At 34.7% G+C, this 15,958-nt stretch overlaps 1 long non-coding RNA gene across 1 annotated transcript in view; it reads right to left on the reverse strand.

Annotated features, from left to right (window-relative positions):
- Positions 1 to 735: 735 nt before the first annotated feature.
- Positions 736 to 15,958, reverse strand: part of LOC116274876 — a 230,621-nt gene continuing 215,398 nt past the window's right edge. Inside the window, exons 3-4 of the long non-coding RNA XR_004183671.1 lie at positions 11,598 to 11,754; positions 736 to 3,081 (exon numbers count right to left, since the gene is read on the reverse strand). This is a non-coding gene — a long non-coding RNA (uncharacterized LOC116274876). The remainder of the gene's footprint in view (positions 3,082 to 11,597; positions 11,755 to 15,958) is intronic.

Raw genomic sequence — 15,958 nt, forward strand, 5'->3', positions numbered from 1 at the left:
GTCTTGTGAGATTTCTTTGGCAAAGTTGTCTTAGGTAAGATACCCAAAGCACAATCCCACAGACCACATTATTAAATGGACTTCCATGATTACTAAGAACTTTCGCTATGCGAAAACAACTGTAAGGGTATAAAAAGACAAGTACGCGTATCCAAATATATATAAAAAATCAAAACTCAACAGTTAGAAACCAAACAATCCATAAATATTGGACAAAAAATTTAAATACACACTATACCTAAGACAAGACAAAGATGGCAAATAAGCACATGAAAATTGTATCATCATTGGTAACTAGAAAAATACTAATCAAAACTGCAATGTGATGTCACTATACACCTACTAGAGCAGCCAGAACAATGTATTTTTTGTTTCTGCTGTTTTTGTTGTTGTTTTTGAAACAAAGTCTCAGTCTGTTGCGCAGGCTGGAGTGCAGAGGCACAATCTGGAGTCACTGCAACTTCTACCTCCCAAGTTCAAGTGATTCTCCTGCCTCAGCCCCCAAGTAGCTAGTATTATAGGCACATGTCACCAAGCCTGGCTAATTTTTGTATTTTTTAGTAGAGATGGGGTTTCACCATGTTGGCCAGGCTGGCCTCGAACCCCTGACCTCAGGTGATCCACCTGCCTCGGCCTCCCAAAGTGCTGGGATTACAGGTGTGATCCACCACACCCAGAAGGAACAATGTACTTTTATGTGTGATAATAATAAGTACTGGTAACGATACAGAGCAATCAAAATTCATATTTCTTATGAAAACACAAAATGCTACTACACACTTTGATAAAGGCTTTCACAATCAATTACAGACTTAAAAGTGCATTTACATGAACAACTCATCCTACTCCTAGGTATTTAGACAAAGGAAATAGAAACTTATGTTCACACAAAGCCTGCAATAGTTATTTATAGCAATGTTGTTCATAATCATCAACAACTGAAAACAACCTTGGAAATGGGTATACAATACATGGCACATTCGTACACTGAAATGCTGCTTGGTAATAAAAAGAAAGTAAAAATTTATGTGTACAACTACATGTATGAATTTCCAATGCATCATTCTAAATAAAAAATGCTAGACTCATACTTTATAAGTTTATTCATATGGCATTCTGGAAAAGGAACAGCTATATGGGACAAAAACAGATCGATTGTTGCCAGAGGTTAATGCTGGGTTTGGGAGATGAGTATAAATGGATAATAATAAAAAATTCCAGAGGGCAATGAAACTGCTCTGTATCTTTATTCTGGTGGTGGTTATACAACCCTGTGCATTTTTCATAATTCCTAGAACTATTAATCAAAAAGTGGACATTTATCTGTATGCAACCTTGAAGCTAAATTTTACAAACATAAGGAAGGTAGACATGGCCTCCCCTCATTCTCACAAGGTTCGAGATACTAAATCATCCCCATTTAAAAACTGGAAAAAAAAAAAAATCCCGAGGCTTTCATTGGTGTCATAGTGAGGACATACCTGGCAGAGCCGGTGTCCACATTTCCAGCTTCACATGGGTTTCAGTTAATTAATTTTGTTTATTTTTAGAATAAACGTGTTTTGTTATGGAATTTATATTTTCTTCTGACCACAAATGTAATCGTCTTTGCTATAGAATATTTAGAAAATCTCGGCAAATCGAAAAGAATTAAAAAACAATTGTGTGCCACCACCCAATATTGTATATGGAAAGAAGACTGGCAGAAGAGGGACACTATGACCAGCATAGTCCACGTATTATTTTTCACATCAGCTTGGGGACAGAATGACCATTGTAGATTACAGGGCATATTTCAGGAACACAGTCGATGTGGTTGGCAATGAAGAACATATGGGGGGCAAAACAGGATACGTTCAGTCAGCAGAACAGGAACTCCACCATCTCATGGAAACACTGGCTACGTTTACTTATTACTCTGTTGAGTAGATTTACTGAATTATGTGTAATTTCTGACAGAGTATATTAAACCCAAAGATTGTGGCACAGATTCAAACGTAGAGTAAAATGTTCCTGGAATGCCTTTACTTTTAGTACGTTGTTCAGAAGCTTTATTTCAGAGAGACAGCGTATGCAAAAGTGAAAGACAGGCTGTTCATTCTCCACTCTTTAAATGGCGTCCATTTCTTGTTTCTTGTATATGCTAATTGTCCTCTCAGTCGGTGCAGAGTACAAATGTATTTGTTCAAAGAAAGAGAAGCAACAGAGAATTAATAAATCATATGACATATACAGTGCTTTCTTTCCTGATCCGACACAGTATTTTCAGTGTTGTGACTGGTTGAGTGGTATCTCCTTGCTTTGTTTTGTTTTGTCTCCTAACAGTCCTGAGATAGTACTGGAATCTCAACTAATTCTAACCATTATTTTCTGCCAGCAGAGGGCAGCAGAAGGCTTCCACAGGCCGACTTGAAAGATGGCTTCCAAGAGCTAAGCATAAGAGGGTCAGACTAGCAAATAAAAACCCCATCAAGACCAGGGACACTGACATTTGAGGAGGTAAAAGGCACTGCGACAAGAATTATGTGACATATGCAAGCACAAGCTAATAGTCACAGAGGGGTGGTTCAGTCGCATAAAGGACTTGATGGATTTGTTCATTCTCCTACCGAGTTATGTATTTAGCACCATCCACCCTGGCTACAGTTTTTTCATTTACTGAGTGGCTATAGTGCTAATAACAAGCTCATAAGATATATGAAGACTGCTTAGTGCTCTTTGCAAAATATCACTGCAGGTTTTTTTTTTTTTTTTTTTTTTAACTCTAAAATCTCTCAAAATATGAGATAGGACTACTTGATAATCGCGTTTTAGGAAAATAATTGCCACCACTATTATTAAACCAACTCCCTCTATATAGGTTCACACCAGTTGTAAATAGTAGTCTAATTCCATTTATCTGAAATGTAAAAGAAGTGTTTCTCTTAGAATTAAAGAAATGTACTAAGACTCACCTGAGTGCTAGGCATATATCCACAATATTAAATGAAGGTGAATCATTTACCACACAAGCATGTAAAAGTGGTGAGCCCACAGCCAGGACAGGAACAAACAATGCCTCCTGGCAAGTTTCACTGAGACCTGAAAGATGAATTATCATAAGGTAAGAGTTTAAAAGGTTGAACTAGGACAGAAAACCCTGCTGAGAGATGAAGAATTCTCAAAGAAACTGCACGTGCAAATCTTCTGACACAGGCAAAAATGTGGAACACTTAAAAAACATAATGCAATCCATTGTGGCTGAGCAGAGAAAGTGATGGAGAGGAATTTATGCAATGAGACCAGGGAACTAGATCCAGAAAGAAACATATGGTGCCTTGTGGGTTTTGTTAAATATTTTGGAGTTTACTATAATGCCATTTGGAAACTATTAGATGGATTCAGCAGAAGGAAAGTAAACAACATAAAATTAGAGTAAATCAGTGTGTTTTCAGACAAAGAGCAAAGACTTGGGGACCACCATAATTGGGTGTGAAACTTGGTTCTACCACTTACAGACTCTATGGCCTTGGTCAATTAACTATATTTTTTCATGTCTAACACCTAACACAATAAGTAGCAAAAGAAGTCAGAATTCACACCCAGGTGTGTGTGCATGTGTGTGTGTTTGTGTGTGTATACAGAGCCATAAAAACTATGTCGTTATCTCTGATAGTAATTGTACTGTGAGTGGCATCATTTCAAGTGCAGACCTTAGCCATATAATTCTTTCATTTATTTATTTATTTATTTATTTATTTAGACGGAGTCTTACTCTGTCGCCAGGGCTAGAGTGCAGTGGTGTGACCTCGGCTCACTGCAACCTCTGCCTCCCGGGTTCAAGTGATTCTCCTGCCTCAACCTCCCGAGTAGCTGGGATTACAGGTGCTGCCACTATGCCCAGCTAATTTTTTGTATTTTTAGTAGAGATGGGGTTTCACTATGTTGGCCAGGCTGGTCTTGAACTCCTGACCTCGTGATACGCCCACCTCAGCCTCCCAAAGTGCTGGGATTACGGGCGTGAGCCACTGCACCTGGCCAGCCGTATAATTCTTAAAGTGTCAGATGCAAGAGTCCACCTTAAGATTTGTGTCAACATCTCTCTTAGAGGAGTGGATAAGTAAAACATAACACAACTACAGATTAATAACAGCAGTGATCTTTTTTGCTCAATGAAGACCTCCGCAATTATGGCTGAAAAAAATTCACTGTGGAATGACTTAGCAAACTACACATGGGTTCTGAGAGTATAAATCTGTATGGCACAGAGTAGGAGGCCTTGAGTAGGTTTCTATCTCTGGAACAAAAATATATAGTAAGACTTTCTACGTCAATGTTAGCATACCTGTTTCAAAATCAAGACAACAGGCAAATTCAAGGAGTGTGGAAAGTATTGAGATGACTAAAGAAAGATGGAAGTAAAATTGAGAACAGACACATTACAAAGCCAATCTTATATACAGGTTTTAATAAGACTAGAGCTTTGGAGGCCAGACACGGTGGCTCACGCCTGTAATTGCAGCACTTTGGGAGGCCGAGGCGGGTGGATGAGGAGGTCAGGAAATTAAGACCATTCTAGCTAACATGGTGAAACCCCGTCTCTACTAAAAATACAAACAATTAGCACGGCGTGGTGGTGTGCACCTGTAGTCCCAGCTACTCGGGAGACTGAGGCAGGAGAACTGCATGAACCCAGGAGGCGGAGCTTACAGTGAGCGGAGATCGTGCCCCTGCACTCCGGCCTAGGCGACAAAGCGAGACTCCGTCTCAAAAAAAAAAAAAAAAAAAAAAGAGACTAGAGATTTGGAACATGTATAGATGGTCACATTTATACCCTTTTTTCACAGACAGCTGAATACTACTGCCAATATAACAAAATCCGTTAATTCTAGAAATTTACACACACACACGCTTTAACAAATGCTTTATTAATTTATTTGCATAACTTCAAATACATTATTGCCGAGTTTTTCTGCCATGATTATATTATTATATGGTATTAAAAAGCCAATGAAGTGGTAGCAATAACTCAAACTATTACATTTACAGCATTTAAAAAGATAATTTCTCTAATTGAGGTAAATAGCAAAATAGTTTTAGATTGCTTATCATAAAAGCGATGATCAAAATGAAAAGAAAAAGTTATTCCAATCAATTTCAAGCCAAAACTATTGTGTGTGTGTTTTTGTGTGTGTGTGTGTTGTAATAATGGTAGTTGTAGTTGCCGTCATAGCAGTAGAGGTTGCTGTTGTAGTAGCATCTATAGAGTTGCATCCTTAGCAAGGGTTAAATCAGAGATAGGATTTGGAGACAGAGGGTAGAGTTACAATTGTACATGGTCTAATTTAACTGCCCTGGATTGGAAAATAATACATCAATTCCCAGTTCAGTAAAGCAAATTTTTTTCAACAGCACAGACTCAGAAGATATTTAATTTAATATCTAATTGGAAGCAAATGTCACTGCTTATACTCAAATATATGTCCAAACTTAAAAGAGCAATGCCTAGTTCCTAATATACAACCCAACTTTTGTCACCTGAAATGTTTTACTGAATTGTTTGAACCGTGGTGTAAAGCGGGGGTTGCTAAAAAATAGATTAGAGAACTTTATAAGCAGATATAATAATAGATTAGAGAACTGCATAAGTGTGATCTTTTAGGTTCTCAACTATGAGCTGACTGCAAAGTTATCCAATAAGTAGAGTTTAACCTCTAGAAAGAGAGAAAAGGTCTGACTGATTTTCTATATCCTCATGACCGATTTTCTATATCTTCATGGGACATAAATGTACATGTGTGTGTATGTGTGCGTGAATATACTTAAAATCACATAAAAAGACAACTTTTTATCATGGAACAATAAAGACAATTAATCTTACATGTACCCACAAAATCAACCTTAATCAATGCTTAAAAAATAAGTCTCACAGACCACATTATGTGACTTTACAATTAAACAAGGTAATAAGTAATGAAAACCAGAAAAGCAATAAAACAAACAAAAAGTAAACCTATTCAACTATGTATTTGTCCCAAGCTCGTAAAAAAAAATTTTGGACCCAAAAGTACACCAAACTGTAATTAAAAACAAATAATTTATCTATTAACAACAATAACAATTTCACAAGACCTAAAATGTTCAAAGCTGTACTCAAAGGAAAAAATTATACTATTGAGAAAATTTTATTTGTGAAAGCATACTTTTGTTATTAAGCTAGACACTAAAAGAATTAAGAAATTAAAATAAGTAATATATGATGATAGTAAACAATATAAACAAAGCAGGGATCAACAAAGACGAAGGTTGGAAGTAATCTGCTATAACAAACTCAAAACATAAATAACCACTAGAATTTATAAGTAAAACCAAAGACTGGCTCTTTGAGCAGAGTAATAATCAACTGATTGTAAAGAAGAAATGAGAATAATTAATATATATTAAAGAAATCAAGAAATATATTCAAGTAGTGGTATCATTTCAACAGTGATTACTGTAAGGACATAGTGAGTGTTTTTAAGTATACTGATGCATTGGAAGTTGGGAATGAAATTGTTCAAAGTCTTTGTATTGTCTTAAGTGCTGAGTTTTCAAATGAGAACAACAAATATATCCTCCCTTTGAAAATTGTCAATCTGCTAATTTCATATGGACTAATTTTGAAAAATTATAAGTAATAATTGAAAAGTGGTATAAAAAGTAAATACTTCACTATGAATTGAAAATCAATGATTTAAAACATGTTATTTTAAATTTTAATTTGTCCCACATGTGTTATGCATTTGTTGCTAGTGATGATTGTTTGTGAGGAAGATAAAAATAATAATTTCAAACATTTTCTAGACACTGATATAATCTAAACTTAAACGTTTATAAATTATATCTATGTTTTATATCTTCTGAATTATACTTAGTTAATTATATACCAATTTATAGTAACTTACTTTATTGGATAAATACAAGTTTTGATTTATTTTGGGTGAATACACTTAAAAGTATTTATATTTATATTATATATTGTTTTCACCCCTAAATGTCAACTGAGGTAAATATAAATTATCATGAATATATCATAAAGATTTTTTAAGATGCAATGTTTATGATTAATTTGAAACATTTCTCATTGTAGCCTAAAGTAACTTGAATGATTTGACTCTTTTCTCTCCAACTGTTTTTTTTTTTTTTTGAGACCAAGTCTCACTCTGTCATCCAGTCTGAAGTGCAGTGGTGTGATCTTGGCTCACTGGAACCTCTGCCTCCTGGGTTCAAGGGATTCTCGTGCCTTGGCCTCCCAAGTAGCTGGAATTATAGATGTGCACCATTGTGCCCACCTAAATTTTGTATTTTTAGTGCAAATGGGGTTTCACAGGTTGCTGAGGCTGGTTTTGAACTCCTGGGCTCAAGCAATCTACCTGCCCCGGCCTTCAAAAGTGCTGGGATTACAGGTGTGAGCCACCACAACTGCCCTCCAATTGCATTTTGTATTTTCTTGACATTATTCTGTCTTTTCTAATCTTTCAGTAACTCTAATGTTTTGTATAATTTTTCATATCTATGCAATTGCATATTTTTTGGCCTGAAATAATCTCCTGGGACATCGTTGTTGAGTTCATTTTCAATCTTTCCTCACAAGAGAAGACCCAAACCAACAGGCTTTACTTGACCTAGAGATGTACTCTATTGCCTTGCAGTTTGGTGTAGTTTGAATTAACTCCCAACATGTAATTTACAGTATATCATATACACATTAATATGTCAAATTTGTCTTGAAAAATTCAAATACCTGGCAAAATAGGGCCCTAATACTCATGACATTTTAAAAATCCAAAGCTGATGAGAGTCTCTGTTATGTTTTAGATCTTAATTTCCAGCACTCTAAGTTCCCTTAAGCATCACTGGGTCAGCCATTCATTTACATGATCCATCTGACCTTTGTAAGAATCTGACTCTATGATAATATAGATTTAAATTTCTAATATCACTTCCTCAGTAAAGCTTTGCTTGATCCTTGCGTTGCCTGTGGATCTTATGAGCATTTTCTGATGGGGTTATATGCTATTAATTGTGTGATCATTCACAATAAAAACGAGTATTTTACCTGCTTCAGAATATTGGAAAAAAAAATTTAAAAGATTATATGAAATCTTCATGTTTAGGATGTAAGACGGACATTTCGTATTATTTCTTTGCAAATTCGGTACTCTGATTAAAAAATATTCTGTACTGTGCATCACCAAGGGGGGAAATTATAAAGAAGGTAGTTGTCTTAGACCATTTGGTGCTGCTATAACAGAATACCAAAGACTGGGTAACTTACAATGAACAGTGCATTGTTAGCTCAACGTTCTGGAGAATGGGAAACCCAAGATCAATGAGCTAGCATGTGGCGAGTACCTTCTTGCTGCATCATAACTTGGCAGAAGGCATCTCATGGCAGAAGGACAAAGAGAAGGTGTGAGAGGGCAGGGGAGGGTAAACCCACTCCTGAGATAAGGAATCCACTCCCACTATAAAGATGTTAGTTCATTCATGAGGGTCAAGCCCTCATGACCTAAGCACATCTTAAAGGCCCCACTTCCCAACACCATCACAATGGCAACTGATTTTCAACACTGGTTTTGGAAGGGACAAACATTCAAATCGCAACGATGGTCAACAGACACTTGGGTAAGACGTGAGGAAAGAAAATCCCTGCATTATATTTTAGGAAAGCCTTAAAATGAATAGAAAAGGCGTTTTCTCCTTGTTGTATGTATAATATTAGCAATTAAATGCTTGTTATATTGTTATATGTTATTTCCAAGATGAAATGTGGTGTAGTACTGATGGTGAAACATGAATTGGATGCCTAGTTTACCTATTTTTTTTTTTTTTTTTTTAGTATTTAAATAGAAACACATCCTAAGAGCACAAAACATATCAGCATAGGTAGATCTTGAAAACATAAAGTTAGGAAACAGTGAATACTGTATAACATATGGACATTAAAAGAACCTCGTATGCTTTATATGGCTATTAGGTAAATATGGAATAAAATATTAGTACTTGATAGCAGTTGAAATTGGTCCAAGGGAGGAAGGGAAATAGGACAGGTGTCTTGGTCAGTTTGGACTGCTATACCACATTACCATAGACCAAATTGTGAAACAACAAACATTTATTTCTCACAGTGCTGGAAACTAGGACCTCCAAGATCAAGTTTCTGGTAGATCTGGTGTCTGGTGAGGGTCTGCTTCCCAGATGGCCATCTTCTCATTGTATCCTCACGTGGCAAAGAGTAGAGACAGAGAGGAGGCAAGTGCTCTCATATCTCTTCTTATCCCAGGAGCTTAATCCTATTCATCAGGGCTTCACCCTCATGACCCAATCATCTCCCAAGACCCATCTCCTAGTACTATCACATTAGAGATTATGTTTCAATACTTTAACTTTAGAAGGGAAAAACATGTAGTCAAAAACAGGAGAATATAAATGCATGTTTATTGATAAAATTAGATAACTTAAAAACTAATGCAATTTAATATGACATAATATTAACAATTAAAAATTGGGGATTGTCAGTATATGTATATGTTTTTCCTCCATACATTTCTGTATGTAAAAATTACTTTTATTCTATATAACTACAACTTTAAGATACTCTTACCACATACACACAGAAGAAAGGCAACTATGTGAGAGAAAGAGATAATTTGTTTGAAGTAATTACTTCACTGTGGATATCTATATCAAAACGTCATGTTGCACATTTTAAATTTATACAATAAAAAAACTAAAAAAAATGCAATCACTTTCTTTCATAAGAGAAACGAATTCTTTGAACGTACCTTGAAAGAAAAAGTTTTTAAAATTTTGTTGAAGCTAATCCTCTTTTTTATTAAGAATAAGTGAGCCAAATTTTAAAAAGTTCTATAATCTAAACATATATTGAAGAATAATTCTGAAAAAGGACTTCCTGATTCAAACAAAACCCATTGTATTTAAATTGTTTCAATATTTCCTGCAAAAATAAATATAAAATAGATATAGTCAAAATAAACATTATATATTGTTTAGAATAACATTTCTAGTTTAACATTTCATTTTTTAATTTAGTAGGTGAAATAGCATGTAGAAACATGTTGGAAGAGGCAGGTAACTTTGGGATTTTAGAGGCAAGTAGTGGAGAAAATAGCATTAAGAAAATGTTATATGGGATGGAGTTGGGAAGTGAGGTGAGGGCTAAGAAACTGCATATTGGGTACTATGTACACTGCTCAGGTGATAGGTACACTAAAATTTCAGACTTCACAACTGTTCAATTCATCCATGTCACCAAAAACTGCTTTTCCTCATAAAGCTACTGAAATTAAAATAAAAGATAATGTTATAAAGATTCAGGTAATCAAGGATTACCTGAATACCCAACCATATGGTGGACCCTCTGACCAACTCTGAAGTTTACAGAGAAATGACAAGAATATATTAAATGTAAATGACGCTTGATTTTTACATCATCTACACAGTTCTTAGAAATATGCGGAAGCCATTTATATAAAAGTATCAAATTTCTTTCTTTTCCATCTTTCTTATTTTATAAGTTCATTGAAGCTATCAAACTTACTAGAGTTTATAAATACATTTAAAATATAGTTTATTTTTTTAATTTTTATGTAGTTTTTCTGTTTTCAACATTTTAAAATGAATTAATACATGATCGTGGCATACAACAATGTAATGTAACATCATGCTTGATAGAAACTCTATAAACAATTACATTTGTTCTTGTTGTTTTTAATATTTTCAGTTTAAACAGTATAAGGACATCATAGTTCTTCTGAAACACTCCTTTCATTAACCCTCCTTTTCTTCAGTCATTCTTTCTCCCTGTGAACTGTTCCTGTTTATTGCTCTTAACCTTCGCTAAGCAGTGAGTTTAATGTGCCACGTGGCATACCTTGTTCTGTTTGGATCTGTTTTGTTTGCTGACTCAGAAAATATAGTTGATCTACTAAGGAAAAAAAGTCCATTTCTGTATCATCTTCACTCTCATCTTACTTTGTTGATGCCTCCATTGCAGGGACTTCCACAGTGTCTGTTACGTTGTACTTATCTGTGTATGCATTGCCTTCATTCAAGTGGATTGTAAAATTCATGAGAACTATGTTCACAAGAATTGGAGGTGTTTTCACCCAAACTTCTCAATTTGTAAATTTGATTTTGCTGAATGCGTATGTGATTATCTGAACAATATTGATTTGTGTCTATATTTCCTGAGTTGTGATGCCAATGAATACTTTCATAATGGTAATATTATTTTAACTCTTACATGAACTTAACTGAGTGTCTCGAACACTGGAAATAAAATTAATAAAGCCAGATATTTCATTCACCTCAATTTATGTTATATAGGAAGGCTTTGTCATGTACTTAGATTTAAGGAAGACTTCTGAATGATGATGCTACCAGATAAAACACTAAAGTGGTCCTTAAATTGCAATAATAGCCTTTGTAAAAAAGAGCAATGAACAACAACAAGCACATGAAAGAACTTTGTAAAATGGAAAATGCAAAACCACTTATAGAGGCTATTATCACACTTTTTTTTTTTTCTGTTTATTCTGTTCAGAAATACTCACCTATTCTAATGTTTGCATATATGGAGTAGTCATATGTTTTCAATGAATTTTTCAATTCCACTGGCAATTTCTGGCTCCAAAATATGTATTGATGGTTTTGGTTGTAGTCCCTGAAACTCCCACGTTACACCGTTCATTAGATGCAGATTTTGAAGACCTAGGAAAAAAATAAAAAAGAAGAAAAATGGAAAGAGAAAGAAAAAGATGCTAAAATCGAGTTAACACAGAAAACCTTTAATGTTGGCAGCGATAGTTTGAGAAATGAAGAACTGTGAGAAAATGGGAGTTATAACTGATGTAAATGACGAGTTGATGGGTGCTGATGAGTTGATGGCTGCAGCACACCAACATGGCACAAGTATACATATGTAACAAACCTGCACGTTATGCACATGTACCCTAGAACTCAAAGTATAATAATAAAAAAAAAAAAAAAAAAAGGGGGCGGAGGGAGCAGGTGGCTAAAGAACATGGCAGCTATCTATGTATTGATATGGACAAGTTTCTAATAATAATTGTTATGTAAGAATGCAAAAAAAAAAAAAAGAAATCACATTTTTGACATACTTGAAACCATGTTACTTTTTGAAAATTATCCGCATTATATTTGAGGTTCAATTTTAAAAACTTTTGTTTAATTATCTGTTTTGAAAATTAGATGAACTGATTATTTTAATTTTTTAAATAATTGACTGGCATCAATCAATTATTTATAATTGATGGCATTGGATGATTGGCAGAATTAAATGATAGTCTATATTTTCCAACAGAGCATATTGGCCACAATAAAATTTTTCTTTGCTTGTACAACTTATGCTATCTCAGCAACATCATAATTTTGTCACTTATACAATACTTTTGTCACTTATACAACATTTGAAGATGGTTTTGGATTTTAGGTCAGATCACTACTAACCCTGGAGTTCTTTAAAGGTAAATACCTTAGCTTGGCATGGTGTCTCACACCTGTAATCCCAGAAATTTTAGAGGCTGAGGCAGAAGGATCACTTGAGGTGGGAGTTTGAGACCAGCCTGGGCAGTATAGCAAGAACCTGTCTATATAAAACCTTAAAAATTAGCTGGACATGATGGTGCCTGCCTGTAGTTCTAGCTACTTGGGAGGCTGGGGTGGGAGAATTGCATGAGCTCAGAAGGTCCAGGATACAGTGAGTGAAATCCTGCCTCTAAATAAATAAATGCCTTTATCAACCTAAAAAAAAAAAAAAAAAGCAAAATACAAATATAAATATAAAGGAGACAGAGAAAGAATCTATTAGTTGACTAGTGGTAAAAATCCTGAAATATACTGAGCAAATGTTGTAGCAGACAGGGCACATAAATGTGGGAAACTTAAGAAAGGGGCCTTGAGGAAAGAGAGCGGCCTGATGATTGCAGACTATTAACATGGAGGAAGAGGCCGGGTAAGGTATCAAGTTTTTGAGGATGAGAAGAAAGTTGTAGGCTTACTAAAAAACACTTTTTCCCCGTAACCCCTACATAAGACTTGTGTGATCTTCTTGTTGGGTTTAATTGGGTGAAAAAGTAAATATTGGAAAAAGAAGTAAAATCATAATGGCATTTATATCCACCATCAATTCTTAAAAATAATTTAAAGTAAATGTTCAAGTTTTGTAGTAAAAATAAATGATTGCATATTCTACTAATAACAATTTGATAAGTAATCGCTGATCTTAATCAGAGAAAATAGCTAAGAGTTGTAATAACTAATCATTAATCTAGACTTTAAATATACTAAAATTTTTAATCAAAGCCTCTTTTTATAAATGACTACCTGGCTAACTATTGCCATAGGAATGAGGTGTGAACAAAATATAATTATTTTGTAAATTTTTGTCTTACCTATTGTTTTTGGTAATTATATATTTTTAGGTGATAATGTGTGGCTTTTTTTTCAGTTGATATGTGAATTAAAGTGAATTGACATAGTTGATAGATAATCAAACAAATTCAACTCCATAGACTTTCCTGAATCCAATTGGAACAGACATGTTAATGATTTCTTGTTAAACAAATATCACTCTCTTTGCTATGACATATTATTATTCATTGTCTAATTAGGCAATACATATAGCCACAGAGAAGAACAATTGTTCCTTTACTAATTCAAATGAGTTTCATGCTCAAAGAGATCTAAAATCTTGTGTGAGTACACCCCTCTTTTTAGGGCATGTAATAGAACGAATTACTCTTTGGGAAATTTAGGTTATATTTAGGCTATACAAGAGTACTTTCGCCATCCTTTGTAATGTCATAAAAATTAAAATATGTTTAAATATGTAAGTAAATTATTGTGTTTTATTTGAAGTAATTGAAATATTTTCTGCCATCAAGAAAACATTTGAAAGTTATTAATCATTAGATTCTTGGTAGGATGCATTTTAAATTAAACTTGTGCTTATTATACATATATATGATATATTATTTATATTTATATAAGATACTCAATTCTTGTGATTATGTGTGGTGAAACTCACCAAGTGTAGTGAGTGCATATGTAGTATAAACAGTAATAACTGAAGTGGATATTTGAATCAACCATCTGTGGCTTATGGAAACCACTTTCCAACACATTCCTTTTAGCACTAAAAAGAGTGAGGGAACTATCAAATTGCCCACATCCACCCAAAATAATAGTATCCAATGTTGTTTTTAAGATTTCATCTTTCAAATGTTATTTGACCAGTGATACTTGACACAGTGCATGGTACTTCTAAAATGTCCAGAGTGGGGAGAAGATATATCAAACATACAAAATGTACCACCTGAGGACTGAATGACAGTTACCTTCTTACAACTTCAGACTGGTTTCGTCTAACCATAAAATTTATAAACGTTAAAAAGTGCATTGATGACTAATGAGTGAGTCACAACTCAGATGTGTAGACAATGAATAAGGGAAGACTGATAAAGCTACTTTGCATCCCAGGAAGCACTGTCCCTACAAATAACAGGAAGTGAACCAGAGAAAGGAAGAGGCTTAGCAGCAAGACATAAATGAAATGTAGTCTTTGTTATGGTTACCACCTATTCTCACTGTCTAAGAGCTAGGTCATGAGAGGAAGAGAATACACATGGGCCGAGTCAAGCATCGGGACCCCTGCATCTGTGTGTGAGGCAGGGAAGCCATCAATAGCAAGCCCTCAGAGAGAAATTCCAAGAACAAGCTGAAAGAGGGCATGTTTTTCCTCGCTCACTTTGGATCTAATAAATCCTCTTTACTTAAAAACATAAAGACATTAAAATAAACAGGAGATTTTTCAGAAGATGCTGTTAAACAAATGAAAGGGACAACTTTTTAAAAATTCAGGACAAAGAGAAAGTAGAAAGAATGTAAGTTGCAATGACTTACTCCAGGGTGTAGTCATACAAAGGCTACAAAAAAAAAAGTAAAATAAAATATAATAAAGCAATTAATTGACAGAAAGCAGATCAGAAGTTTCTTGGGAGAGGAAAGGGGATGCAAGTGTAAAAGGAAGAGATTATGACTGTAGGAACTTGAGGAAACTTGTGAGGAAAACTGATGTATTTGATACCTTGATAGTGTTGACTGATCCACTCTAGTACGCATTTATCACATTGTACACTTTACACATGCAGATTACTGTATGTCAATTATATTCCAATAAGGCTGGGAGAAAGTTAAAAACAAACAAATAGAATAGCTATCCCTTGAAGAGAGTGTCCAGAGAAGCCAATATAGAGACCATTCTGAAGGGTATGTGTGGTGGAAAGAGTTCAGAAACTGATAAAAGGGAGAGACGGGAATTGATTTGGATGTATCCAAGTCTAATGTTTATAGTGACTGATAAATACAAATTCATTATACCGACATTTCCACTCTCTCTCTCAATTCATGCTTCACTTTTACATTTGGTCTTGGTCTTGACAGACATTCATTCTTCTTCTCAAGGGGCACAGATGGGAAGAGAAAGAGCCTAAACTCTATTGTGAGACAATGATCATCCAAGCCCCCAGTTTCATGGCCTTAGTGGAGATAGGCTGGATTGCCAAAATGTAGTGTGGTAAATAGAAAAAATCAAAGACAGTTATTTCTACATTTAAGTCATTATGTATCCACTTGCAATTGTTGAACTTGAGTAAATTATTTATCCTTTTACCATTTTGTAAGTATGGTTCTGTGTTAGTCCGTCCAGGCTGCTATAACAAAGTATCATAAACTAGAGAGCTTATAAACAAACATTTATTTCTCTCAGTTCTGGAGGCTGCAATGTCCAAGGTTAAGGTACTGACAGATTTGGTGTTTGACGAGGGCCTGTCACTCATACACAGTGTCTTCTGGTTACATCCTTGTGTGGTAGAAGGACTTTTTTTATAAGGCA

The sequence above is a fragment of the Papio anubis genome, chromosome 5 (genome assembly GCF_008728515.1).
Source record: "Papio anubis isolate 15944 chromosome 5, Panubis1.0, whole genome shotgun sequence".
NCBI classification, from domain to species: Eukaryota; Metazoa; Chordata; class Mammalia; order Primates; family Cercopithecidae; genus Papio; species Papio anubis.